The sequence below is a fragment of the Ctenocephalides felis genome, unplaced genomic scaffold (genome assembly GCF_003426905.1).
Source record: "Ctenocephalides felis isolate EL2017-DRISC unplaced genomic scaffold, ASM342690v1 CF-g0.4_SCAFFOLD_01886, whole genome shotgun sequence".
Taxonomy (NCBI): Eukaryota; Metazoa; Arthropoda; class Insecta; order Siphonaptera; family Pulicidae; genus Ctenocephalides; species Ctenocephalides felis.
The window spans coordinates 21,733,103-21,760,908 of record NW_020538040.1 but is presented as its reverse complement, the minus strand read 5'-3'; positions in this window follow the sequence as shown (position 1 = coordinate 21,760,908).

The window sequence follows — 27,806 nt, the reverse complement described above, 5'->3', positions numbered from 1 at the left end:
TTTTCTCAAAGATATTATTGAAAATAATGAACAGAGAATAGATACAGCATCAATCCATCTTTACTTGTGGTAATATATTCATTGAATCTCAAGATATATTAATTTAAAAAATACTGTTACAACTGTTACAACAATTCTACAGAATGTATCCAAAATATGTATTCTAAACTTTTAATAAACATTGCAAAATACTGAAATTTGACTTGACCCCATATTCGCTAAAATGGCAACCTATGAGATCCCAAACGAAATCCTTTTAGTACAGATAAGAGATAAAGAGTATAAAATATGTATAAAAATCAAAGCAAAAGAAATGTTGAATAAACTATCGTACTAGCGAACACTCTATATTTTATATTGATTTCAAATCGTTTCCGTGTGCACGCAAATCGTTCTTAAAATGAGATTCAAAAAATTTTTTCGGTATTCCATGAACACCAATTAAAACCTCGCCGGGGAAAGTGCTAGGAAGGAAGCGTCAAGTGTCTCATCGTACAAAACACAATCATATATGAAAATAATGATTCTTCTGACATCCGAACTGAAATCAAGAAGAGAAGAAAGCAAGAGTCATATCTTTACAGTTAATTATCCATTTGTCATAATGTATTATTATTGCGATTTTTGCTTGGGTTATTTCACAACACACGGTGGTTATTGAGACAAAATGAGTACAACGAAAGTTTCGATTGATAAAAACCAGTATCGAAAAATACACGAGATGTCAATCAAAATAAAGGGGCTATTAACTATACATTTTGTTTCCAAAAAATCAATCATCACAAATGGTGATTCAATTACTGCTATTAAATTGTGTTTAAACGCTGGAGTAGAAATTGTTAAATAATTTTATGACTATTTGAATATTTCTTCATTATGAAAAGTAAAATTGTCTAGGAGTCGACTAAATATGAAAATTAAAAGACACGTCGAACAATAATTCAGTTGCAAAATAAATCATTAATTAACTTGAACATTAGACAATACTTTTTTTGCCTCTTATATTATAATAATAATAATAATAATAATAATATAATAATAATTAAGGCAGGGAGCTAGGGGCTTATTCTAACAGGTATTGTACTGCCTCTTAACTTGATTAATATAAAAAAATCACACCAGGGGTTAGTTGAAACAAACCATGGGGCTAGTTGTAATTAGCAAGAATAATCTGGTATTTTCAGATAAACCTGTACAAATTCAAGTGATTTATGAGAAGAATTACTCACTTTGAATGCATGTTATTTTTTTTAAATAAGCAAATAATAAATTATCAGAGGTATTATTGTCGTTACTACTTACCCTGGTATGTGTTAAAATACGAGATAAGTTGTAACACCACCCTATTTCTAGAAAATGATTAATTTTTAAATGATAAACTGTTTTGGAATTATTAAATTCCCGTAGGGTATGTTATTATAATCGTCTAAAAATCGAAAATGAAAATTTTCAGATATCTTCACGTTTCAGAGGTTTCTGAAGATTTTGGATTTGGACTGAAAATGGGCGTATGTGTTTTGTGTGGACACATTTTTTTACAACTGATATGAATAATTCAAAAAGCAATCGATTCTTAAAGAGAGATGTGCTGATTAGTTTTTGGCAAAGACAGGTGCAGCCGTTTGGAGATACGGAGCTAAATGTGCAAAAAATTGCAGTTTTTAAGAGAACTAAGCATCCAATTTGAATGATTTGAAAAACTTATAATAATCTAATTAACTTATAATACTTGATTTGGTGAAAAAATAGTTACATCTTTATTTTGTAGAAATAGAAATGAAATCGAATCAGTGGATCTCAAGATATATTAATTTAAAACAATACGATGCAATAAACATTGTAAATTACTTAAAACTAAAAGTATAGTATAAGAAGAAATGACTGCAAGCAATTGTTAACTTGTTAGAGAGAAAATAAAAAATCTAGCAAAACAAAGAAGTCGTAGTTAATATGATTGTCATTGCAGAGCAATAATATAATTCAATATAAGAGAAGTACAATTTTGCAGCTAAGTACCAAATCACTTTCTCCTTTATAAAAAAAACTATAAATCAACAGTAAATCAGCAAAAGTCGACACAATACTGAAATACTACAAATAATAATAGTTTATTATCTGTGACATTACGAAATGTGCTTTCATATAAAATTTCCGCAGTCAATGAAAGGAAAAATTCAATAAGCAATGAGTTTTGAATATTCATGTTTTTGTCTGACCGCAAACAGAGATCATTAGCGGTTTAATTAAACTATTCAAAATAAATAACAAAAAAACAATTATCGAAAACGACACGTTGCTAATTTTTAGGCACACACTACGACGTTGAGTTGACACATTTTCAGGTTGAAAATGTCGGACTCTTTGCATACATTTTAGATATAAGTATGAGCTATTGATTATGATTTTTTTTATAATTTTGAGTATCATTGAATATTTTATACTAAATAACATCAATGTCTTCGTCAAATCGGACGCTCCATTCTCTCAAAAACTCGATTTCTCTTTTCTGCACTATTTACTATGTATCTTCGAAACGGCTGGACCTGCATTTCACAAAAACTAATCAGCATATCTCCCTATCAATAGGAATCGAATGTTTTGAACCATTCAAATCGGTTGAAAATTTACTTATTAATATAAATATTTGGTAAAATTTAGCGATAAAGCATTATAGTGTTAGTTCATTATATCGTGTGTCATTCTTAACTCTTATTAACCAATAATCACCCATTGCAAAATTTGACATTCTTAAGCAATTCATTTTCTTCCAAGAAAATTCAGATGCGTGTAAAGTGGTAATCCAATTTTAAACAGCTGGGAGATTTCTATAATATAATATTTTGTCTTTCTTGTAGAAGCTTATACTTCATTTCTTATAAAATTTCCTACGACTGGTATCTTTCCTTAAAGTGTAATATGATTAAAATAATCTGTCAATGCACTACGTAATTATGTTCTGTATCTGAGTTTGAAGCTGTTCTATTCATATTCTCAAAGGGCTATGCATTTGAGAGTAATTCTTAATGAAATCTTTATTAAATGTACAAACACGAACTGACACAATAATAACTCTGACGTTTCTCAGTAACAAACATAAAACATTTGATAATGCTTTTTCATCGAATCACTAGCGCTAAATTTGCGACTACCATAGGACCCCTAACTAAACCTTCTAAACGCGGTTTTTGTTCTGAGATAATAGGCCCTGTAGCAAACCCTAGAGGAATCGACTCGCATTTTGATCAGTTTGTATTAATTTCATAGAATCAATACATCCATGAGTCGATATGTATTTTGTTTTTTCAGCAAATCAAAGTAATCGAATGTAAGCTTAAAATAAAAGAAGCTAAAATAATAATTAAAATATTGAACCAAATATTAATATTTAAATTAATAATTATTGGCAAAATGCCGCAAATCTTAATCCTAACCAAGAAGGAATTGCAACAAAATTTGGAGGAAATTCTCATACTATATGATACGAATAGGAGAAAATTAACCGGCGTGGCGGTATGCGATGACGGAGATGTTCTCGAACTGGCATTGTATGAAAAAATCTACGGTAGAGTTTATACCTACAGCTTCAAATTACAGCTGCCAAGGCCAATAAAAAAAAACTCAGCAAGAGTAATTGTTGATCGCGGGATTTGCCAAATAAAAGCTACAAAATTAAATCCAAGCATATGGCCTATAGACTAATTAAAAAATATAACAATGAAAATGGTATTAGGTGCGCAACTATGTTCTCGCTAGTTTGTTTATCGACCAACCCTTACTCTAGCAAGTTGGTCTAAGGGTTGGTCGATTTTGACATATGGAAAACGTCATGAACCAAGCTTAGACATATGGCAAACAAAATGATGGAACACGTAAGTAATTTAGTTTTTGCATTATATAATTCTGATTATGTGAAAATGCCTAATGTTATGCCAAACAATAGTTATTAGCAGGACGTGTTGATTTTCTTCTTTCATCCGAGAAAAAGCGGCAGCTCAAGTGCATCGAGAGCCACGGAAATGCTACTCTGAGCGAAACAACATGCCGTGATGGGTTTTGTCGTTTCACATTTTCACGTTTTTTTCACGTTTTCAAGCCTGATAAAAAATTGGGAACGCTCAAATGGCAATCCTACCCCACCAGCTATATTCCCCAGATATTTTATTACTGTCCGATATTTACTTGCTCTCTGTTCGATGGTATTCAAAGCTCAAGGTATTCAAGCTCTGCCAGAAAGATGGAAAAGATAGAAAAGAAATAGTTTGAATGAATCAGCTAGAACTTACTTGCGCAATAACACTTAATGTATTGAACAGTTTCCTGAAAAACAAATTAATAATAAAATTTGCAAATATATATTTGTTTGAATTTTAGAAATAAGCTTAGAATAGTGATTAATTCATATTGAATAAATACTCTAAAAACAAGTTTATTAAATTATTTTTAACATGTTACGTATATAATTTATAATTGCAATATAAATATAGTAACTGTATAATATAATATTTTACGGTAATATAATAATATAAATACTGTAACTTTCATTATTAGTATATTATAGACAAAGTATGAAAGCTTATAAATTGGACGTTGACGTTTATATACGTTTACATAAAAAGTAAACTAGTGGTGTATCAAAATGATCGAGGAATATTAAATGTTTTTAAATAGATTTTTACAAAGATTGTAATATTGTCTAATATTTATAACAGTTATATAAATTGAATTGCAAAGTTGATTGCAATTATTTTTTTAAAGTATATTAGAACAGAATTGAAATTAAAATCTGAATTATTTTTGACATACAAAAAAATTTTTTTCTAGATTTTTTTTTTTTTTAATTAGAAATATTTTTTTTCAAAAGCAATTATTTTGTTAAAACAAACAGAAAATTCTTTGAATAATTCAAATTCGACGCTTAGTTCTCTCAAAAACTGACATTTTTTGCACATTTAGCTCTGTATCTTCGAAATGGCTGGACCTGCATTTGCTAAAAACTAACCACATCTTCTCCCAATCATTACAAATAGAATGTTTTTAGATCATTCAAATCGGATACTCCGTTCTCTCAAAAACTCGATTTGTATTTTCTGCACTCTTTGCTTCTTATCTCCGTAACGGCTGGACCTGCCTTTGCCAAAAACTAATCAGCACATCTCCCTATCAATAGGAAACGAATGTTTTTTGAACCATTCAAATCAATTGATCCGTGCGCCCAAAATCGTGGACGAAAATATGCGGACAAACAAAACACATACACACACTCACACACACATCCATTTTTTCTGAGGTATGCCAAAATGGTCAGAAACCTTCAAAACGTCGAGAAATGGAAAAAAATTCATTTTCGATTTTCGGCCCATCACTATAACTACCCTACGGGAAGATTTAGAATAAAGGATCTTATCTCATATATCCAAGAATTATATAAGCTAAATTGCAAAGCAAATATTATTTATTATAAGTATATAAGTGAGCTTTAGAATTTTAGCTAGAATTAAAATCCGAGTTATTTTCGATATTAAAAAAATTTTTTTTTGAAAATTAAAAAAAAATCTGAAAATAAAAGTTTTTTTTGCTTTCCCTATAACTATTAATTTACGCCTTTGCCAGGGTAAAAGTTCAGTTGGTACTTTTTACCCCACCTATATATAAGCTATTATAGCTGTTATATTAAAAAAATATATGTTGAATCTATCTTAAAAATAACATTACATCTTATAAAGTAATTAAATAACGTATATTTAAAAGTTGTATTAAGGTGTAGTAAACTAAACAACAGTGCTCACAATAAAAAAATAACAAAGAAAAGAAATACTTTTGTTATGAATTGCTTGATTTAAGGCGATTGCTAGTTATACATCTTTTGCCCTCTACTTACAAATATCGTTGTTAAACTATTCCTAAATTAGTTTTCGAAATTAGTTTTCAAAATGGAGTTGGACCTTTTTACCCTCGTACCTCTTTAAGCCCCGCACCACCCCCTACCTATCGTCTTTATTATTCAATCTGCATAATCGTTCAAATACAATTTGCGAATTACATATGTTGTGCAAAACTCACGCTCAAAAAGTGAGAACTTCAAGGGTCAAAGTTGAAAATATTTTGGATGGTGTCTTCCTTCTTATGATTATGAGAAAGCAAGATGCTCTTACCTGCAAAAGAGAAAAATAACAATCAGATGTGTCACATGATATGTGCATGGACATGATAAATTGAACGTGTCTTGCAAAAGATTAATGAATATAGTTAATAAGAGATAGCATGGATCATCTTGATGGTAACATGATAGTTGGAAAAAAATTGCAAATACAATTTAATAAGGTGCTTTGTAATACAAAACTTTTTTATGTCTCTTCATATATTACTGCTAAGATAAAATAATATAGCCATGAGAAATTATATATGGTAATAAAAGATAATAGATAGTTGATCAGCGCCATAACACATTAATTGAATTTTAAACTGAAAGAAAAAAAAATAAAGAAACAAGAAAACTAGTTTTTATTTGTAAATTTAAATAATGTGCTTAACATTTTTTTTTCTAAAAATGGATATCGCTATTTAATTATTTATGAATTTATAAGAAAATCCTTAAGCAATACGAATATATTCATACACCTGAATGATCTAATTATTTGTGGGGCGCATGGCATCGTGCCTTAAGGCAAATAGCTGGATCTTCCCGTACCAATATTTTTTTTTTAAGAAGATTAACATTTTTGAAAAAAAAATGTACTCTAAAAAAATTAGATTTTTGAGAAACTATAAATTTACTTACTTTTTTTGAAAAAAAGACTTTTTGAAAAAAATGTATACTTTTTTTTGAAGTATTTTGGAAATTCGGAAATTCTTTTCGGGGCAATCCTACTGCTTTAACTGCATATAGACAAAATATAAAAGCGCGTAAGCGCCGCGTCGCCGTCTTACAGTTAAACAATGAAACGAAACCCATAGGGATGTAAACAAAATGTTATTGTTAAAATTGTTAAAATCTCTATAAAATATCTGATAATTTGATGTGCATATGTCTAATGATTATTTTTTACCGCCAAATGGCATTTTTTTTACTTTTATTACTAGATCTCCAAAACCACTAGACCTGCCTTCGTGAAAATTTGATCAATTCTTCGTCTTCAATGAAGACGTCAATACAAGTAAAATGTTTTTTTAATTATTAAAATGGGACGCTCCGTTCCCTTAAAAACAGATTTACAGTTTGTGGCACTTTTTGCCCCGTATCTTCGAAACGGCTAGACCTGCCTATGCCAAAAACTAATCAGCACATCTCCTTACCAACAGCAATCGAATGTTTTTTAAATAATTGTAATCGGTTGAACCGTGTTCCCAAATCGTCGACGAAAATTTGTATCCGCGCACACGCACATGCGCACATACATACACACACATACATCCAATTTTTCTAAGGTATGCCAGAATGTTCAGAAACCTCTGAAAGGTAAAGATATATAAAAACTTTCATTTTCGATTTTTTTGCGATTACTATAACTTACCCTACGGGAAGTTAAAAATTAATGTCCCATATGCTACAAATCAAATCGGTAGATTGAATTCAAGTAACCAAACAGCGTATCTCACAAATCTATCTTAACGAGCGTTTATAATTTACGTTGTAATTGATTTTATGACAGTATCTGAATTACATAACAAAACAGTGAACAAGGAAACAATAAATAGCAAATAAAACTAAAGATTTCCTTACTGCCCTAATAAGGAACTCTTTTCGCTGTGCAAAGCAAAGAATTAATTGCAAAATCTATTCAATACCGATCGTGCAACACCCGCGTTCTGCGCCATAACCATTTGGACCATAAATCATAAAGTGCATGACCGCACGCGAACAATAACAACAACAACAATAATAATAATAGTAATAATTATTATTATACTTAACGATAATAATAATTACAATAGTAGTAACAATATTTGCGATTGCGTATGAAGGCAGTCCAAAATTTAAAAGATCTAATAGTAAGCATAGGGTCCGGCAGAAGTAATGGATGGATTTCCGACTACCATAGTGTCTACATGAATGAAGGTAATAATGTATTTGGGCTTTATGAGTCCATTAGAGATGGGTAACTCACTCCGGAGTTATCACTCCGATACAACTCCTCCCTCGGAGTGAATTCGAGTGGAGTTGTCTCACCGAATTTGACATATCCGACTTCCCTAAACTGGTACTAAATCTGTTACTGTTTTTGCTTTGGGATGGAAGCTGTCACTTTCTCGTCTCATAGGCAGTTTTATGACCTTTTAGGTATACGTTTTTTTTTCAGAAAATACAAAAATATTACTTCAAAGATACAGAACAATGAAATTGTGTTCAAGTGTGGCTCCAATGTATAATTTATTGAATAGTAAGGGGTCATATTTCTAACTGCGACAATCTTTGGCCGTGAATGACGGCGATCAAGAATATACATGCCGAAAAATACGCGAAACAAAATACATTTAATCTGGTTTTTATATAGCCTGAAATAATAATACTTTACAGTGCAAAATATCAGTGACGTCAATAGTATTTAAGCAGCAAAAAGTATATAGTATTAAATTTTTACTTTTACACCATTATAGAATTTTATTCCTTAAAATCTTCATGTTCTTTTGAAACGTTTTGATTTTTAATCCTAACCTTTTCACTCGCATTCTATAAGTTTAGAAGATGGGAAGCCAAAATTTGTTTCCAAAAACTGCATGTTATCTTCTATTTCACCAGCAAATCCATTGCATCATCAATTTCCTATATCATTTCTTAATTAGATTACCGTAAAAATCTACAAGAGATCAATCTGCAAGAGTCTTATCAACGTCTGTCCGTAATATTAATGCTTGAATCCGCAATTAATTACGCAAAAAATTAATAACATATGTTCAAGATAACATAACAGACGTTGATTTTCCGAATAATGTAATAAGAACAGGCCGTTATTAATCAGCTCGCCTATATCATAATAAAGTCGTTAGTTTTTATCGAAGGAGCTTATATCTTTTTGCCGAGATAGAGTTGATAAAGTGCTTCATGTTAATTTAAGACATAATTTCTTCTCGTAAGTAATACTTGCAAAATAATTCAACGCAAATAATGCTGTTTAATCAGTCAGTTAGTTAGACAAGGCAGCAATTTATAATGTAAATTATTCTGTGCAGTGAACCGTACAATAAAGTAGTAATGTAATTAGTAAACTACTTTACTAAATATAAAATGGAAGCCAGATTGAAAAAAAAAACAGACAAAATGTCAAGTTCTGGGTCATCAATTAATTTACAAAAAAAAATAATTTCCCATAGGAAATAACCGAAAAATCGAAAATGAGAATTTTTATGTATCTTTACGTTTCAGAGGTTTCTGAACATATTGGCATACCTTAGAAAACATGGTTGTAGTGTGTGTGTGTCAAATTTTCGTCGACGATTTCGGGAACACGGTTCAACCGATTTCAATTATTCAAAAAACAATGATTCCTATTCATGAGGAAAAAAAATTTCCAAAATATTTCAATACCCTACTTAACTTACATTTCTACAAAATCAGTCATACATGTTATGATTGATTAGTACACAACTTTGTAGTAATTTTCTCTTCATTCAACACTTGTGCAAAATCATTAATGATAACCGCAATATTTTACTTAGTAATTTATTTATATTTTATTATGACACAAAATTAACGTGTAAGAGTTCTAGTTTTTGAATCCGCATAGCATGTAAAGCGTTTTATAACTATTAATTTGTAATAAATTTTATATAATCAGTTGATCAAATGGTTATTAATCACGGTGCATTAAACAAGTTCTTCACTGGTTACGGCAAACATGAAAGAGCTGATTTCTCCAAGAATTCACCCTGATTATATTTAATATGAGTATAAACAAAGCTGTTAAATGTTGACCTGTGGTAAAACAAATATTTAAAAAAAATAAAATGGAAAATTATTTACTTCCTGAAGAGCAAGTTCATGTTTTGCAGAAAAGTTCGAAACACTAATTGATGAGCCGATTCAGCCTTACAACAGACCAATGTTATAGCAAGGCCATGTTACGCTCCAGCTTCTATACATTATGCTTGCGAATCATACTGAATATTGCCAAAATGTCATGTATTTGCTGTGCATTCAGGCGTTTTAAACATAAACTGCAACGTCACTCGTATGTTATGAAGCTGAGTCAGAAAGACCCTGTTACTTAAGATCGTTCTTTTGACATTTGTGCGGTTTCCAGTTTAGGTTTTTTATCTAACGGTCTGAGAAAAATGCCTGACTGAACAGCAACCACATGCTTTTGTCCATATTTATAACAAATTTTTATGGAAAGTTCTTCATAACATAGTCTTGCCATAACATTTCTCTGTTATGCGGCAGAATCGGTCCATGAACGTATTTCTATGTGTAAGGCCATTAGATTTTGAAAAAAAAAAAATAAAGAAGGTAATCGTACAAATGAACATAAATTTTGCATTCGTCCACGTTTTCTCGAAAACAATTTCTATGATTTTAAGAATTTAAAAGCTGTTTTTGATAAAAGTCAATAACAGAAAAAAAAACTAATTCATATCATTAGGTAATTGATTAGATTCATTTTTTATAAAGATAGGAGTGATTTTCACAAATATTTCCTGTGATAATTTATTTTGAAAAAAAAAGTTCTAATTATATTAAGTGTTATTTGGGTCTTATGTAATTATATTATCTACCCTTTTTATATAATCTACAGTTGAAGATATAATTTCATGTCTATGTTTCCTCACAAATAAAAGCCAATCACAAAAAAATCAGAAGCAATTTGAAAAATTCTAAATCACTAAAAAAACAGAAGCAATTTGAATGCATATGAACAGGCAATTGATAAGATTTATTTTTTATAAAAATGATATTAGTTTTTATGGAATTCTAAAAAATTATTTCGGAACAAATTGGGTTCTGAATATATTTATCAGTCTTATGTAATTATATTAGCTTCCCTTTTTCATAATCTACAATTAAAGATATGATTTTATAATCTATTAACTCACAAATCATTGAATTTTAAGGTACCAAAATGTATTGAAAAAAATTGCAAATAATAATAGAGTTGACTGGTTTTTGATGCAGATGAATCTTCATTAAAGTTCTTCATACTTTTGATGAATTTTTTGAATAGTATGAAACGAAAATCAAACTAATAATTAGAAAAGAAAAAAAAAATTGTCACCATAAACACTATTTTAATTCTTCTTGAACAATCTAAATAATTTCGATATACCTTGGAATTGATGCAAATTGGTTAAACTCAAAATGCCACTTGTTTAGGCAAGATCTGAATATTAGCCATGGTAATATATTTAATTTGTATCAAAAATTTGTTCAAGTAAAATCTCAATATTAGTCATGATAATATATTTAATTGAGGCTCCTTACTCCAACAACCTAAATTCCGGCTCTTCCATCAAATTTTTACTCTAGGCTTAAATTAAGACCACACCTCGCTAATTCGATTTCATCGATCGTCACAAATTGATCTTGATGATCTCTTATGATCATAAAATCAGTCAACGAATTCGAATCTAGAAATAGATTGATAGTTGAGATATATTACGGTATATTACAACTCAAAATACTCTTTGCCAACAATCATCTGCTAGGTAATTAAATTACTTAATTGGTTAATAACTGCAATTGGCTACGGGTGAAGATGTAACTAACTGTAAATGCGGAGGAACGTTTATGGATAGAAGACAATCGAAGATTATTCGAGCAGATTATTGATGACCTATCAATCATCAATGTGATAATTTGATCGTGGGATGATTAAATTAAGGTTGAAAAATAATAAAATAAGCCGAAATGATGTTTCAATTAGAAGATATGAAGGAAACAACAATATGGGACCAGTTACTGGTGAATCGTGATAGAATGGGTTAGAATGATAGTTTGTTGAAAAAATTAGAGAGTCGGGGAAAAGAAGCTAACATTTACCATCATCTATCATAAAAAATAGTGGGCCAATTTCAATATACACCAAATATTAGCTAAATTATGCAAACTTAATTCAAAGCGATTTTTAGCACAATCTTGAAGATCACTTATAGTCACAATTTCCAATAGTACCAGTAAAGTGTAGACCTTCAATTTAATCAATCAACTTGTTTCAAAATATCAATTACCCAAGAAAGTCTTCTACGTTTAAATTTATTACAACTCATTTTTGGAAATATGATCTAAAATAATGATTTAAACATTATCCAAATTCTAGATGAATTTTTAGAAACCTCAAGTAGTAATAAAAAAACAATCAAGTCAATGTCAAGACCTAGCAGCCCTACATACTACATTTTATTTTTAATCAAATTCACTGGTATTTTTGACTAATATATTATTTATTTAACGTTTTTAATTATACTTGTTTTGTTTAACAGTATCTCAAACATCACTTTTGCTAAAATGTATGACAACATAGCCCAAACAGATTATTTTCGGTCAGATAGTCTTTGTTAATAGATATCAATCAAGTAATAACTACTATTTATAGTCAATAATTGCTGTAGTCAAATATATACGAAACATATGCATGACATCGTGCCTTAAGACAAATTGCTGGAACTTTCCGCACCAAAATTAAATATTAGAAGAATAAAATTTAGTAAAAAAAAATATTTTTTGGATATAAAAAAAAAAATATTTTCCCAAAAAAAATCGTTTCGTCAACACAAGCAGAAACTTTTTTAAATCATTCAAATCAGATGTTTAGTTCTCTCAAAAATTCTCATTTTTTGCATGTTTAGCTCCGTATCTCCGAAACGGCTAGACCAGCCTTTGCCAAAATCTAATCGCCACTTCTCCCCATCAGTACGAATTGAATATTTATTGGATCCTTCAAATCGGATGCTCCGTCCTCTCAAAAACACGACTCCTATTTTCTACACTCTTTGCTCCGTATCGCCGAAATGGCTGGACATGCCTTTGCCAAAAACTAATCATCATATCTCCCTATCAATAAGAATCGAATAGTTTTTTAACCATTCAAATCGGTTGATCCTTGAGCCCGAAAACCTGGACGAAAAATTGTATCCATAAATATATACACACACATCCATTTTTTGTAAGGTATGCCAAAATGTTCAGAAACCTTCAAAACGTGAAGAAATTCAAAAAATTTCAATTTCGATTTTTGGACGATTACAATAACTTACCCTACAGGCAGTTAATAATAAAAACTGCATATGAAGATGAATAAAATCAAGATGATCCAAATCAAGGAAAAAATTAGCCACCATTTAAAATTAAACAATTAGTGAAGCTTATGAAATAAAGATAAATGCTAAGATAAAATGCTAAAGATAAATAAAAATAAATGCTCCAAAGATAAAACCAAGAAAATATTCATTACACATTATTAATTATAATGACATTCAAGTTATTAAGTTTGATTATACAGTCAACAGTATCTCAATGATTACTTAATTAGAAATACCAAGTAACTTCTAAACATCAATTTATAAAATATGTGAAAATCACGTCAGCATCACGTATGACTACTAAATCTATAAAATAATTCAGTACGACATAATTGCCGACGTTAGGCTTCAGAAAAATATGTTGAGTATGACGCTACATGTTATTTTCACATGAAGTGTACAAATTGAAATTGTCCATATTTACATCGAATGCTATATTTTTCAAAAAAAACATTATTTTGCCATCAGTTAATAAATTGTTTGAATAATATACCCATAAGCTCTTCACTTATCACTCGAACCAGAAGTATCACTCGCATTTATCAACAGCCAATATTGTTAAACACAGAAAAACTCGGAAAATGATTTATTAGTTTCCTGACCTCATCATATCATAAAGAGTCAATACTTAGGAACACTTAGAACCTATGTTATTTGAATAAAACGTCAAGATAAACAGTTAGTTAGACATGAAACAAGAAGAATTAATGCATCAATCCGTCAAGTGTCAGAAAATACACCTCGAGATAACAAGCAGCAGAAAGGCGCAGAAATGCAAATCCAGAAGACTATGATATATGTGTTTAGAGTTTCTTTATCTAGATGAGAGAAACGGTTATTATGATGCACTGCAAAGGTCTTCTGAACACCTGGATGGTTTTCTAAAACACATTCTACTCTATTCTATTCTAATGATGATACCTTGCCCTTTAGGAACTAATTTAGAACAACACTACTGGTGTTAAAATTAAGGGAATCATAATCGAGCAAAATTCTGGACATCAACTACTATATCAGACTATTGAGGGATTGAGACTATCAGTAAAATCTTAACCTATCAATAAAAACTTTGCATCGACCAAAAACAGTTATGGTATCGTACCAACAATTTAATACACAAAAGCACCAAACTGATCATCACGTATAAAAGTTATGTTCAATTAGTGAAAATATAAAGTAATAATTCACTCTATCTAATGTATATTAATCTTGAAACAGATGAGAACTTTTTTAACAAAAATATCTATAATTTGATGCCAACTATCAGAAGACGAGGGTGCTATTTCTTGAAGTAAAAATAAATGGAACTTGTCACTTGATTAGACAAAATGTCAATATTATTTGTTTAGGTTATAATATATTTAATTTGGGCTCTAATCGTAGCACGTGCCACAAAATATGAAATCATAAAATCAGTCAACAAATTCGAATCTAGAAATGGATTGATAGTTGAGATGAACTTGAAGTAAACTGCATCCACAAATATAGAAATAAGAAATGACAAAATTTTACTTTTTAATTGTTACCAATTATTTCTAAGTTTAAAGAACCAACTGACTAAGAATCAAAAAAATCATAACTAGTGGGTGTATGGCATCGTGCCTTATGGCAAATTGCTGGAACTTCCCGTACCGTAATGAAATATTCGAGGAATATTAAATGTTTTCACATAGGTTATTATAAATACTGTAATTTTCATTATTATTATTTTATAGACAAAATATAAAAGTTTACACATTGAACGACGACTTTTATACATTTTTACAAAAAAGAAAATAAATAAAACTTAAATGGTATTTAAAGGTATGTAAAATGAAGGACATTGTCTAATATTTGTAAGTATTATATAAACTGAATGGCAAAGATAAAATTATTTATTTAGAGTTTATAAGTGAGCTTCAGAACTATAGCTAGAATTAAAATTTAAATGCAAAATATTTTTGATATTCAAAAAAAGTTTTTTTTTGGAAATTTAAAGATTTTTTTTCTTGAACAAGCAGAAAGTTTTTTAAATCATTCAAATCGGATGCTTAGTTCTATGGAAAAATGTCATTTTTACACTTTTAGCTCAGTATCTCCAAAACAACTAGACCTGCCTTTGCCAAAATCTAATCACCACTTCTCCCCATCATTACGAATCGAATGTTTTTTGGGTCATTTAAATCGAATGCTCTGTTCTCTCAATAACTCGATTGCTATTTTGTGCATTCTTTGCTCCGAATCTCCGAAACGCATGGACAGGCCTCTGCAAAAAACTAATCAGCACATCTCCATATCAATAGAAACCAAATTGCTTGATTCGTGCGCCCGAAAACGCGAACGAAGAAATGTATCCATACATCCACACACATCAATTTCTAAGGTATGCTAAAAAAGGCTCAGAAACCTTCAAAACGTGAAGATATGCCAACAAATTTCAATTTCGATTTTTGGACATTACTATAACTCACCCTACGAGAAGTTAATAATTCAACTATTTTTGGCCAAAAATAAGCAATGATTGAAGAAATCTGGCAACAGGGCATAATAGGCTTCAAGGCAAGTGCTTTTGTCAAACTAGTAAATTGATGAGTTGTCGCAAGATTTCCGAAATTTTTGCTTATAGAAGTTGCTTAGACTAAAAAGTAATGGACAATGAGATAATATAAATTTGAGACAAGATAAATTTCATATCGTGGCAAATTAAAATATACCATCAAAACTTGTAATGACAGCTGAATCAACCATGTAAGCTAAAAAGTTTAGAAACCCGGAATGTATAATCCATTATCAGTTTTCTAAGAACACTACCTAAATGTAATAAGTTTTTGTCTTGAAAAAAGGATAAGCGTGTAAATCTAACTTGTTTAGATCAAAATGAAGTATATCAAGACTAGTATCGTAGGCCATAACTATATTGAATAAAATAAGAAATGAATCTTCCAAAGAGAGTGATTCCACAGAATCCACCATAAACTTAAACTTTTATATTTTCACCAATGAAATAGTAAATTTCACGACATAAAATAATATGAGCACACTCCTATAAACTGAGGACTTTATGATATGAAACTACACACGCCGTTCTGTCTGTGGTTCGAGAAACGGAATATTACCTGCTCTAATGTGTATGTTTAAGTATATTTTTGAAAGTGGACGTTGTGGCTGAAACAATCATTCGTGACTGATTTCCTCACAAAACTTAGAGTCGTTATATTTCAGTATTGATAAAAGTGTGCAATATAGCAACTATAACAACAATGTGCAGCGTATTGAAACCGCAATGATAGCGAATATTATGCAGTTAGGAAAAAGCCGAAAGCTCGGTTCACACCAGAGAAATCGTGGAGGAACACTTTCGATTAAATAGTAAAATATATATACTATCGAATCAGGATATGTTGTGCTTTCACTATTTTTTTTTCTCAATTATCGAACGAACATCATTTGAGACTGAAGAATTGAAGAACAGATGAATAAACCGCTCCGGAAAGATCAGAAATTTTTCTACTCGCCATCACCATTTTGTTGATTATATAAATTTTAAGTGTTATTAAGACAAAAATTGTTTATCGATTGTGAAGTATGAGGCTGACTGAACTAAACACATTATTGAAGTAAAACTTCTTTAGGCGCGACTAGGGTGTAAATCCGTACAAATGCAACGGAAGTGCGTTACGGCAAAGTCGAGTGCCATTGATTCGTCATTCACTCTCGATGATATCATTTCTATACGGGTCCATTATGATTAGTCGTCGCGTATGTGAATAGAGATCTGTCGTTGTATGCGTACCGATATCAACAAGGAAATCGACATAGATAAATAAACATTTTAAAGTTACATCGTAGTACAAATCTTGATTTAATGAAAAATGCCTGAATCAGAAAAATATTTTACCCTGTTCTCTGAAAATAATAAAGCAAAATAATAATAAAAAAATATTCAAACAATTAAACGTAAGTTTGTTGATTAGAAATTATTTTTATATTATTCGTAGTTTCTATTAATTTTTGAAGTTATTAAAATGGAAAATATTTTTTAGACAAGACAGGTATTACAGCTGTTCAAAGAATGAGATTATATCGCCAGCGGAAAAGTAAAAAAAAATACAAGCAGTCAATGAATGTATGTTAATTTTAATTATATGAAGTTCTTCAAACACAATTACGTGATGAGTAATGTGAATGTCAATAAAACAATGATTTACCAATAAATTACCAATAAATGTTGGAATGTAAAAATATGTATTTTGCAGTGTTGACCAACAATAAAACGGAAAACTTGAGAATTAATCAAATATCAAGTAATTCGATTAGCATACTATTACTTTTACACAATTATAAAATCATAATTTTTGTTTTATTTGATTGAACAGCCATCAGAACTTAAGAGATCTATGAGCTTTTGTGATGAAATATGTAACTTACTATGCCGATTCTTTTTTATAGATGTCAACCCGAACAGTTGTCCCATCTCCATGTGATGAATTTATATTATTACAATTTCTGTAATAATAATAACTTTTTGGTATTGATGCAGCAATGGCAGGTAAGGTCTATTTTCATTAAGAAATATAATTGCTACTATATTTCCAAATGAAAACCGATGTCACTACTGCTCGACAACAGGTTGCTCCAAGCGAGTATAGAGTCTTGGATCTATGATCCAAATCCCAATAAAAAATATTTTTTTATTGGTGCAGCAATTCCGGTTAAGGGTTGTTTTCACTTGGCAACTTATTGCTATCTATATTTTCAAATGAAAACCACTACTACTACTACTACTCGACCATAAGCTGCTCGAAGCGACTATCGAATCTAGGGCCTCTGATCTAAATCCCATCGCTCTAACCACTTATCTACAGGCAAGCCGACAACAGAAAAATGTCATTAATTTTTTTTTATATTTCTGCAAAATAAACGTATCAGTGTGAATTAAATTAGAAATGCAACAGATCACTTTTATCGCCGCCAGTGTGCTACTATACTTACGACACCAGAAGAAAACTGAAAATGACAGTTATTTGATATGGCAATACGGTACAATAACGAGGTTACTACGATAAAGTAATTTGTGAGCAGTAAGGCATATCTTCACGTATCGTTTGGAAAAATACTAGATTCGTAAAAATGATCGATATTATAACTAGATCATATTAATTACCAGAAATCAGAAATATACAATGATACAAAGTCTGGCAAAACAAATAGAGTTATCCATTAAAATTATATATTATTGATCACAATTACGATTTACCGAAATGCTTATTTAGTTCCAATTTTTATACCAAAATTTATGTAAGACATAATTTAGTACATTATTAAAAGGTGAACTACTGAGTTTTCCTTTTAAAATTTTATGTTATTTGTCAAACTAATTACTCAATGTCTTTCTATTTAGACAGATTGTAATTTATAATAAAAAAAATAGAATTTCCAAATAATCTTCAATCAACTTTTTATATATTATATAAGTACTTCGAATGAACTTCGTATATATGTTGACAATAATTTCGGATCATGCTGTCAGAATTATCTTGAATTCTAAGCATTAGAATGTCATGGTATCTATTTGTATTTACATCCACAGAGGCAATAAAAGAGCAATAACTCAGAATCACTGTAAGGATAATTCTACTAAAAGCTCATAACATGTTTGTGATCATTCTTAAATCATTCCACCTACAGATTTGAAATTGATTACCTATATAAACCAACAAATTATAATAGAATTGAATATATGTAATAATATGAACCAGAGAGCAGAAAACCTAGCAAATTATGATTCACATCATTTTACAAATATAGATAGTGGTAGATTTAGACAAAAGCTTTCTGATTTAACAATATAATAATAGTTTTTGGAAAAAGCTTTGGCATATATTTTCTGGGTGAATTATGGTAACAACAAGTAGCTAATTTTTTTAAGTAAAACTTCTTTAGGCGCGACGAGGGTGTAAATCCATACAAATGCAACGGAAGTGCGTTACGGCAGATAAGATAAGATAAGAGTCGAGTGCCAATGATTCGTCATTCGCTCTCAATGATATCATTTCTATATCGGTCGATTGTGATTAATCGTCGCGTATGTGAATAGAGATCTGCCGTTGTATGCGTACCGACATCAACGTTGTATGCGTACCGATATCAACAAGGAAATCGGCATAGATAAATGAACATTTGAAAGTTACATCGTAGTACAAATCTTGATTTAATGAAAAATGCCCGAATCAGCAAAATATTTTCTGTTGTTTTTTATATGTAAAAATAAGTTTTTGTCAACAAAATCTCAAAGAAACGCTCGTTACAGTTACTACAACAATCATTTATGGAAAAGCAGAAGCAAGCCGTTACTCTATTATTGAAAATAGTGTTAAAAATGTTTGAGAGTTAAAAAATAAATAAATATAATACATAGAAATAATACTAGATGTATGATCATTATTCAACGTAATTAAGTAATTCTTTGAAGAATAAAATTTTTCATTCCTTCTAAAAACGTGCACTTGAAATAAGATATTAAGCTACAACTAATAACAAAGACGAAGCCTTAATTTTAGGATAAAATATTATTGCGCGTTTAGAACACATTTTTTGAAGTTATAAATAAACAATTAAAAGTTCGCCTATATAACGTAATGTAATATAATCCATTTGGAAAAAAATACCTATTTTTGAATATTTAATTTTGAAGCTACAACAATTATAAAAGCAGAATAGACGTCCATCCTAACCAATTAGCAAGTCATGTATACCTGAAAGGCCAGCCAACCATGCTTATAAGAAAAATACCTGGAGACCTAATATAGTTAACTATAATACTTTTATTTTACAATATTTTATTGTTTTTTTTTTTCTTTTGATTTTTAGTTTTTTTTTATTATTATATTTTAATTAGCTCTAGTAGATACACCACTGGGGGTATCTACTCATTTATAATCAACTTTATTTTTTCATATACTTGTCAGCATTCTCCACTTAATGTAATAATATATACAGATTGCAGAATAAAATTGAATAGAAAAAAAATTTAAGCTTGTGTTAAAAAACTAGGTCATATTTAAATTCGCAAAAATTTCAAATAATAGATAAAATCTCATCTTTCAAGATTTTCTAATTACAAAAAATTATAAAATAAATGGTGCATCCTAAAATTGTATAAAGTCAATTTAATCAAAATGTGTCGCAAATAAAATTAAGACTGCATATTTCATTGAAATATAAACAGCATTTTTGGTTCACCGTGAAGATTAGGTAGATAAATATTTAATTTTCCGAAGAAGTCATTCTGCTGTACGGAACAGCGAGCCGCCCAGTAGCGAACCGACACAATAATACATTTAAAGTTTTTTCAATCAAATAAAAAAGTATTTAAACATTAAAAATTACACTTTTAAAGACTTTTAGAATAGGTTAGCTCGTACTGATAAACTTGAAGCAACTGTTGACCAACTGCATGTCGTCTATAGACGACACCCGCAAATATTGTTTATAGGCGAAAGGGTTAAATACAGCTTTAAACTTATAAAAAAAAACTTTGACGTGTCATGTTTAAAATGATACAATTTCTATACAATACTCTGTTAATTTAGGTAAAATCAAAAGCATGAGCATTATATCATGTATGTACTTATAAATCAGTTTACCACAACTGATCTATCCAAAATAATTTACACGCCAAAGTTTAAAAAAAAGATCTAATCCGTTGCAATCAAGCTCTGATGTAACCAAGTAACATATGAAGTGAGGGTCAATATAAAAGAACTTGAGTTCTACAACATATCATAGATCGTCCTCGGATGTAAGCAAATATATTGTATTAGGACATTTACGAGTCATAAAGACTAATGTACGATCCGAATAGTGGCTCCGACTATGGCTAGAAGATTGATATTGTTAATAAGAAGAAACGGTAATAAAACGATAATAATACGCCCTCGTGCCAGACTAATCAATATTGTGGGCGAGAGTATAAGCAAGTCGGTAACGACGTGCAAGTGGATTTAAATGTACATAAATTTATAAGAGAGAATGCGAATGGCTTGAAACGTATAAAAATCGTTCGGGTAATGCTGAGTTAATAAAGATTCATCGAGACAGTTTGATCGCACATCGGATCTTCGAAGTACCCATTCGGATCTTCTTACTGCACATTTAGAATAAATTTCTGGTTCATTCTATGTCATTTAGATATTATCAGAACGGTGGTGGCAGTCGTCATAACAGCTAAAGTATCCTGATTTTGAGATAGGGTCCACGATAAAGTATGTTCGTTCAAACAAGTTTCCATTATTGCATTGACTCTGCGCCCATCATTAACATGATTTGCAGATAGCATTGCTTTTAAAGAGTCAAAAGTAAGTTTTATGCTTGATTTCTTCTAATAATAACTGTTACTTGTATACACTTAGATCACTTTGTTTGTTATTTTTATGTAAGTTGAACATAAGTAGTTGCAAGCAAGTTGTTAGATCAAATTCACACTAATGGATTGATTCTAAATATTGACAAAAGCCATGTGATTGCTGTGCAGTCAGGCGTTTCTCAAAGTTGTCAGATAGAAAATCTAACCTAGAAAACACAAATGTCAAAATAATGATCTTAGATAACAGGACCTTTCTGACCCAGCTTCAAAACATAGGAGTGACGTTGCAGTTTATGTGTAAAACGCCTGAATGCACAGCAAATAATAACATTTTGACAGTATTTAGTATGATTCAGTAGCATTGTACTTTTGTTACGTAGTTATAGAATTTATTAAAACTCTCCTTCGATAATTCAGGTTGTTGGGTTATAATTTAACCCTTGTAGGTGTGGACTGTATTAAACACTGATTTGTTTGTATATTATGTATTTGTTGCAGTTCTAATTACAATCACTGATTTGTTACTAAGTTATAATGAAAGAAGATATATTTATTTTTATTGGTTATTTACATGTTGTTAAGCGGACTTTACTTTTAGAAGTGAACAACTAGTTCAATTAATACACTGCCCCTCTACCAGGGGTAGCAACCATTCCGTGTAAAGCTTAATGCCCTGAAGTTTGTCACCTTCATGGCCAAATAATAAATACCAAAAGACGTCTGAACAAGCATAATGTATAAAAGTTGGAGGCCTTGCAATAACATTGTTTATTGGATCTTCGGCCCATAAAACAATTTAAAACAAAATATCCTGATTAACTACTTTATGTAGACTAAAAGTAAAAACCTATTTTATCTATTTCTGTTTCTCCTTTTTGTACTATCTCTTCTTTATGAAAAAAGTTTTAAATACAATATTTTTACTAATTTCGTTATAATTTTATTTATTTTATGATGTATTGATTATCACACATGATACTATCTTGTGGAAAATAGGTTTTACTTTAGATACATTCTTTCTTAATATGTTTCATAAATGAACTGGAAAATATCTCATATTTTATTTTAATCTTCTGCCAATTTGAATTATATGGCTTTTCATTTATAGTTCAATTGCAAAAAATATTGCTTAATAAAATTTCAAATTGCCCTGTATTTTGATATTCAAAATATCATGCATTTTTGTAAACGACCTATTGAATACCGCTATACTTGTTCACTATATAATAAAATTATTGTTGTATATTTGTCTATATATTTTGATTTATATAAGAATAAGCGAATTTGTACTCTTTTGCTGGTTGGTTCACCTACTTTCGTTCGTTACAAATTCGATATAACAAATTATGGTCATTATTTTACTATCATAGGTTCTGACATTCACTGTTATTTCTGCTTTGTTCTCTCAACCTTTCTTCATTAACCTTTAATTTAGAATTTTGTTGTGAGCATCAATATGATCTTGATATCGCGTATTGAAAACTAAAGCGACTTAAGTCCCATGGAACTACAAATCTCACGATATCTATTTTTGTGATTTATCCATTCATAAAATGAACTTTAAGACCTGATAATTATTTTATTGATTTGTTCCGATGACTGGGATAATAAAGTAATATTTTATATTACTTGAGGAATTTTCGATGATGTGTCACTATAAATTAGCATGAAATTAGAGTAAATATATGACATTACACAGCATCTGTTCAGTCCAAATAGAAGTACCAAGTAATACATATTTATATTAAGATAATTATAAACATGAAAATAATGTATTTGTGATTAACAAATAATTAGGTAGATACAAGTTACTAGTCATGACATGTTTACCTTCAACAATCTAGAACATAATCGACTAAACTAAAAGTAGGGAAAGTTGAATGTACATTTTCTTAGAATATATTATTATCAGAACTAAATCAGAAGTGTATGCAAATTTAAGATTCATTGAACAGAAGAACTTGAATTAGATAATCTAACATTAAATGCAAAGCACATAAAAAAAGTAAAATTGGTAATATAAATTCTCATTCGTTCATACTAATGGCGAGATGAAAAAATGTAAAAATTCTAAAGATTTTTTATATAGTTAAAATAAATAATCATAACCCTTTCCACTCGGATGCCGCCGCTCCACCGGCAAAATTCATATAAATCTTCGAATTGCGAGTGGAAAGGGGTTAACTTTGCAATTTAGTTAGAAAATGTTCATACAATAAAAATAATATGAGAAAAAGTCCTCGGAAGCATTTCGAAAAGGTTTCTTTATTGTGTTGTAGTTTATTGTAATCATATATACAGGTCGTCGCCCAAATATAAGCACTTAGATCTATAAAATAAGAATGATTCAATTTAGGGTATTTATAATAATTTATTGATAATTTTTAATACAATTGTCCTTAATTATTCATCTTTTAATTTTTATTGATTATTAATTACAAAGGCCACAAAATAAAGAAATGTCTGTTTTGGATATGCAGTATATCCAGCATATATGCAGTTTCCATTGTAGTTTTTACCGCTGAACACGAATCTTTAAAATTGGAGGTCAAATGGCAAAAAATTGAAAAAATAAATAAATAAACGACAAAATTCCAATCTAGTAATTCTTTTGCATAATACTAAAAACTAGTAATCTAGTAATTTATGTCGTTTCCTTCCCCATTTCACCTTAATTAACTATTGAGTTTCAATTAAATGATCTTTGAGTTTTTTTGTGTAATTCAGCAGTAATTTGCAAACATAATTCCTTTCCATTGCCCCTGGGTAATCTGCAACATGTTTGCAATTTGAATACCTAATGATGTGTTGGCAAAATACTGCTGTATTCTACAAAAAACTTTAGATCATTTAAGTACTCAATAAGTACTCAATAGTCATTTAAGGTAGAAAAGGAAAGGAAATGACAAAAATTATAAGAATTTTAGTATGATCAGAAAAATTACTAGATCGAAAATTTTGTTTCAATTTTTGGCCATTTGACTCCCAATTTTGACTTCAGATTCATGTTCAGCTGTAAAAACTATATTGGAAAACAAATGCCTCACACCCAATACGGACAACTTTTTTTATTTTGTGAACCTGTGTTATCAATTATCTACAATCCTTGAACGTTAAAATGCTGTACAGGAAGTTCCAGCAATTTTCCCTAAGACAACAATGCCATGCACCGCAATATAAATATCACCATTCAATCTTATCAAAATTAGTAACTTGGTTCAGTAAAGCTGCTATGTGTCAATCTAGTTCATTATTTATTCAAAATCTTATAAACCTGTACGTATACAATCGACTAACAAATTGCCGTATCACTTTTTCATTCAATTTAATTCTCCGTTCCTCTATTTGTCGTAGTGTTAAAAATCGAAGCGACATTTCATGTCCAAATCGCAAAAGGAATAAATCAACAACGGATCCAATACAAGGCGAGGTTCATCATACGAAGATGGAAGATGTTATTCGTCTCAACCTCAACCCACACGCACAATGGCCAAGCACACCCACTTATTATTCAACAAGATAACATTTTTAAACATGAGAGCGGCGGAATAATAATAATAATCGGTTTAAAATCGAAAATATCAGGAAGACTTCAATACTGAATGTGAAAGGATCCAACCAATCCTAGGTGACATCACCGCCAAAGTGGCAGAATAGAAAGCATCCGCTCGTACTGAATTTGTATTTGGTGGCTGGTGGTGCCACCAAATCAGTGTCAGATATTTTTTTCTAAATTTCGACTGTTTGTTATCAGAAGATTCGGAAAGGTGCATCCGATCAATCTAATGCAGTAATAAAATGGAAGAATTTGGGGTAATCTCCAGTACCATAACTGGAGTTCTTACAACAATTGCCAGAGCTTGCAGAAGATAATTCTCGGATAAAATAGAAATGTTATGTTACAGCTCTATAATCGTATGAGTTGGTAATAATGGACTGTTAAAAAACTATGACTACTGTGCGATCCAGCCTTTCACACATAAAAGCCTCCAAAAGATCCAAACGGTTTGTGTCCAAAAGACCAACTTCAGACTATTAACTTTAGTTGGATTTCACATATGTTTTATCAAAGTGACAACAGGAAGTACCACTTATGATAAAATTGATGTCTGACATTTTTAGCTTTTGGAGGTTAGGTTTTGGAAGTAGATTTAGAAGTAAAGCACTTGATAGCACAGCAGACACATTTAGCTTTTTGGCAGTTTGTGACTGCCAACTCATACGATTATAGATCCGTGACACAGCATTCTGAGAATTGGCCCCATTGTGATATGATTGTTATTAGTTACTAAATGTTAGTTATTAGTAATAGTTATTCAAAAACATGCGACGAAAAATAAGTTAGACATCCTTGCCACTAAAACAAAAATTACACGATATGTTTAATTAACTTCTTATATAAAATAGTAGATAGTTTGGAGCAATATTCTAGAGTACAAAATGAGCAATTAACGATATTATCCAAAAACACTCACTATAATGATTATTTAATGTAAATATGAGGTGGTTGATTAGATATACATTATATTAGATTAGATAAATTAGTTGTAATTTTTTTTCGAACTATTTTTGACCCAGCACCTACTATTAACACCTATACCTACTATGACCAGACCAAACTGCAACAGAATGACTAATTTATTTATTTATTTATTTATTTTAATTTATTGAATCTTGCAGTATATTGGTCTTTAACCATTTCCAAATATCAAATTCTCCGCCAATGGACAACACAAAAAGGTCCCGTTAGATGACTCCCCACTCATTAGGTTGGGCTGCAGGTTGTCATTTTACGACATTTTCGAAAATCATTTTGCGCAACTTCTTGAAAAATATCAACACATCATATTACATTTGTGTTTTACCTCGACCCTAATATTTTTGTAATAAATCAAAGATTTATCGCCGTAGGATATCTTCGGGGATTGAAAGATTCTCATGAAATGCCTAATAACATTTTGAAGAAATTCAAATTGAAGTTGATATCATGGCTTAGAAATATACAATCATCAAAAATGGCAAAACAAAGTAAAAAAAATTCCCGTACTGCAATAAGGAATAAAATAGATTCAGGAACAAAAATAATCAGTAAAAATAACTATACCACCAGATTACCTGTCTACCTATCAATAAATCTACATATCTCTCTGCCTAACTGTCTACCTGTTCACCTGATAACCTGTCTACACATTTACCTGTTTATCTGCCTGTCTACCTATCTATATATTGATCTATCCTTCCAGTTCACCTTTCAAACTGTTTTTCTATTTAAATTTTCAGCTTTTCATGATTTACAATTGAAACAAATAGACCTAGACATAGACAAAAAATATATTTGTTGAAATTTGGCAACAAAATGGCACAGATAATAACAATAAACAAATACACTTATTCAATTATACGACAAGGAAGCAAAGGTGAAAAAGCTAACGGGTACAAAATAGAAACGCTTCCTCAATTATGCATTAAGGAAACAAAGAAAAAATAAATTTACTTATAGAATATGTACTCTATGACTTCTGCATAAAGTGCATCCTCCGGGCAAAATTTAATATTAATGATTGATGCAATATTAATAATGAAATAATTCGCGTGCATACAACAATATAAAATGAAAAATTGCAAGTCCGTGTCCTATAAAGCTTCTGTATTCATGATTGCTTAAGGCAGACAATTCTTGCAAAATCATCTTTATTAAGTGCTGCAAAGAAGATAATAAGTATCCCTATTACCACTCTCTAAGAAGCGAGAGAGTATTTTTGCATGCTAATAAACGTATTATGCATTTTTAATCAAAAAGAACTGTTACTTCGCAAATTGCAATCAAAACATTACAACGCGAATAACAAGGTGGAAAAACAAGGAAGTGTGCGTTGTTGAGCAAACAGTACGAAGAGGTCAAAATTATTTTAATGTTCAGAAAATATAGAAACTGATTTTACTCATATTATCAGGAGTTTTTTCATTTTTCAATAACCACAGTGAATATAATGGACCCAAGTACACGATGCTCCTGTTAACAAAAACATGGTATAAAGGAGATTGGGTACAGTTGTGCCAAGGTACGATAAACTAGACTACTTTTGAGATAGGGTCCAAAGGGAGAAAGATGATGTATGTTTGTTCGAACAAGTTTCCATTATTGCATTGAGTCAGCGCCCTAAATTAACATGATATGTAGACCGCATTGCTTTTAAACAGTCAATAGTAAGTTTCTTTGTTCGATTTCTTT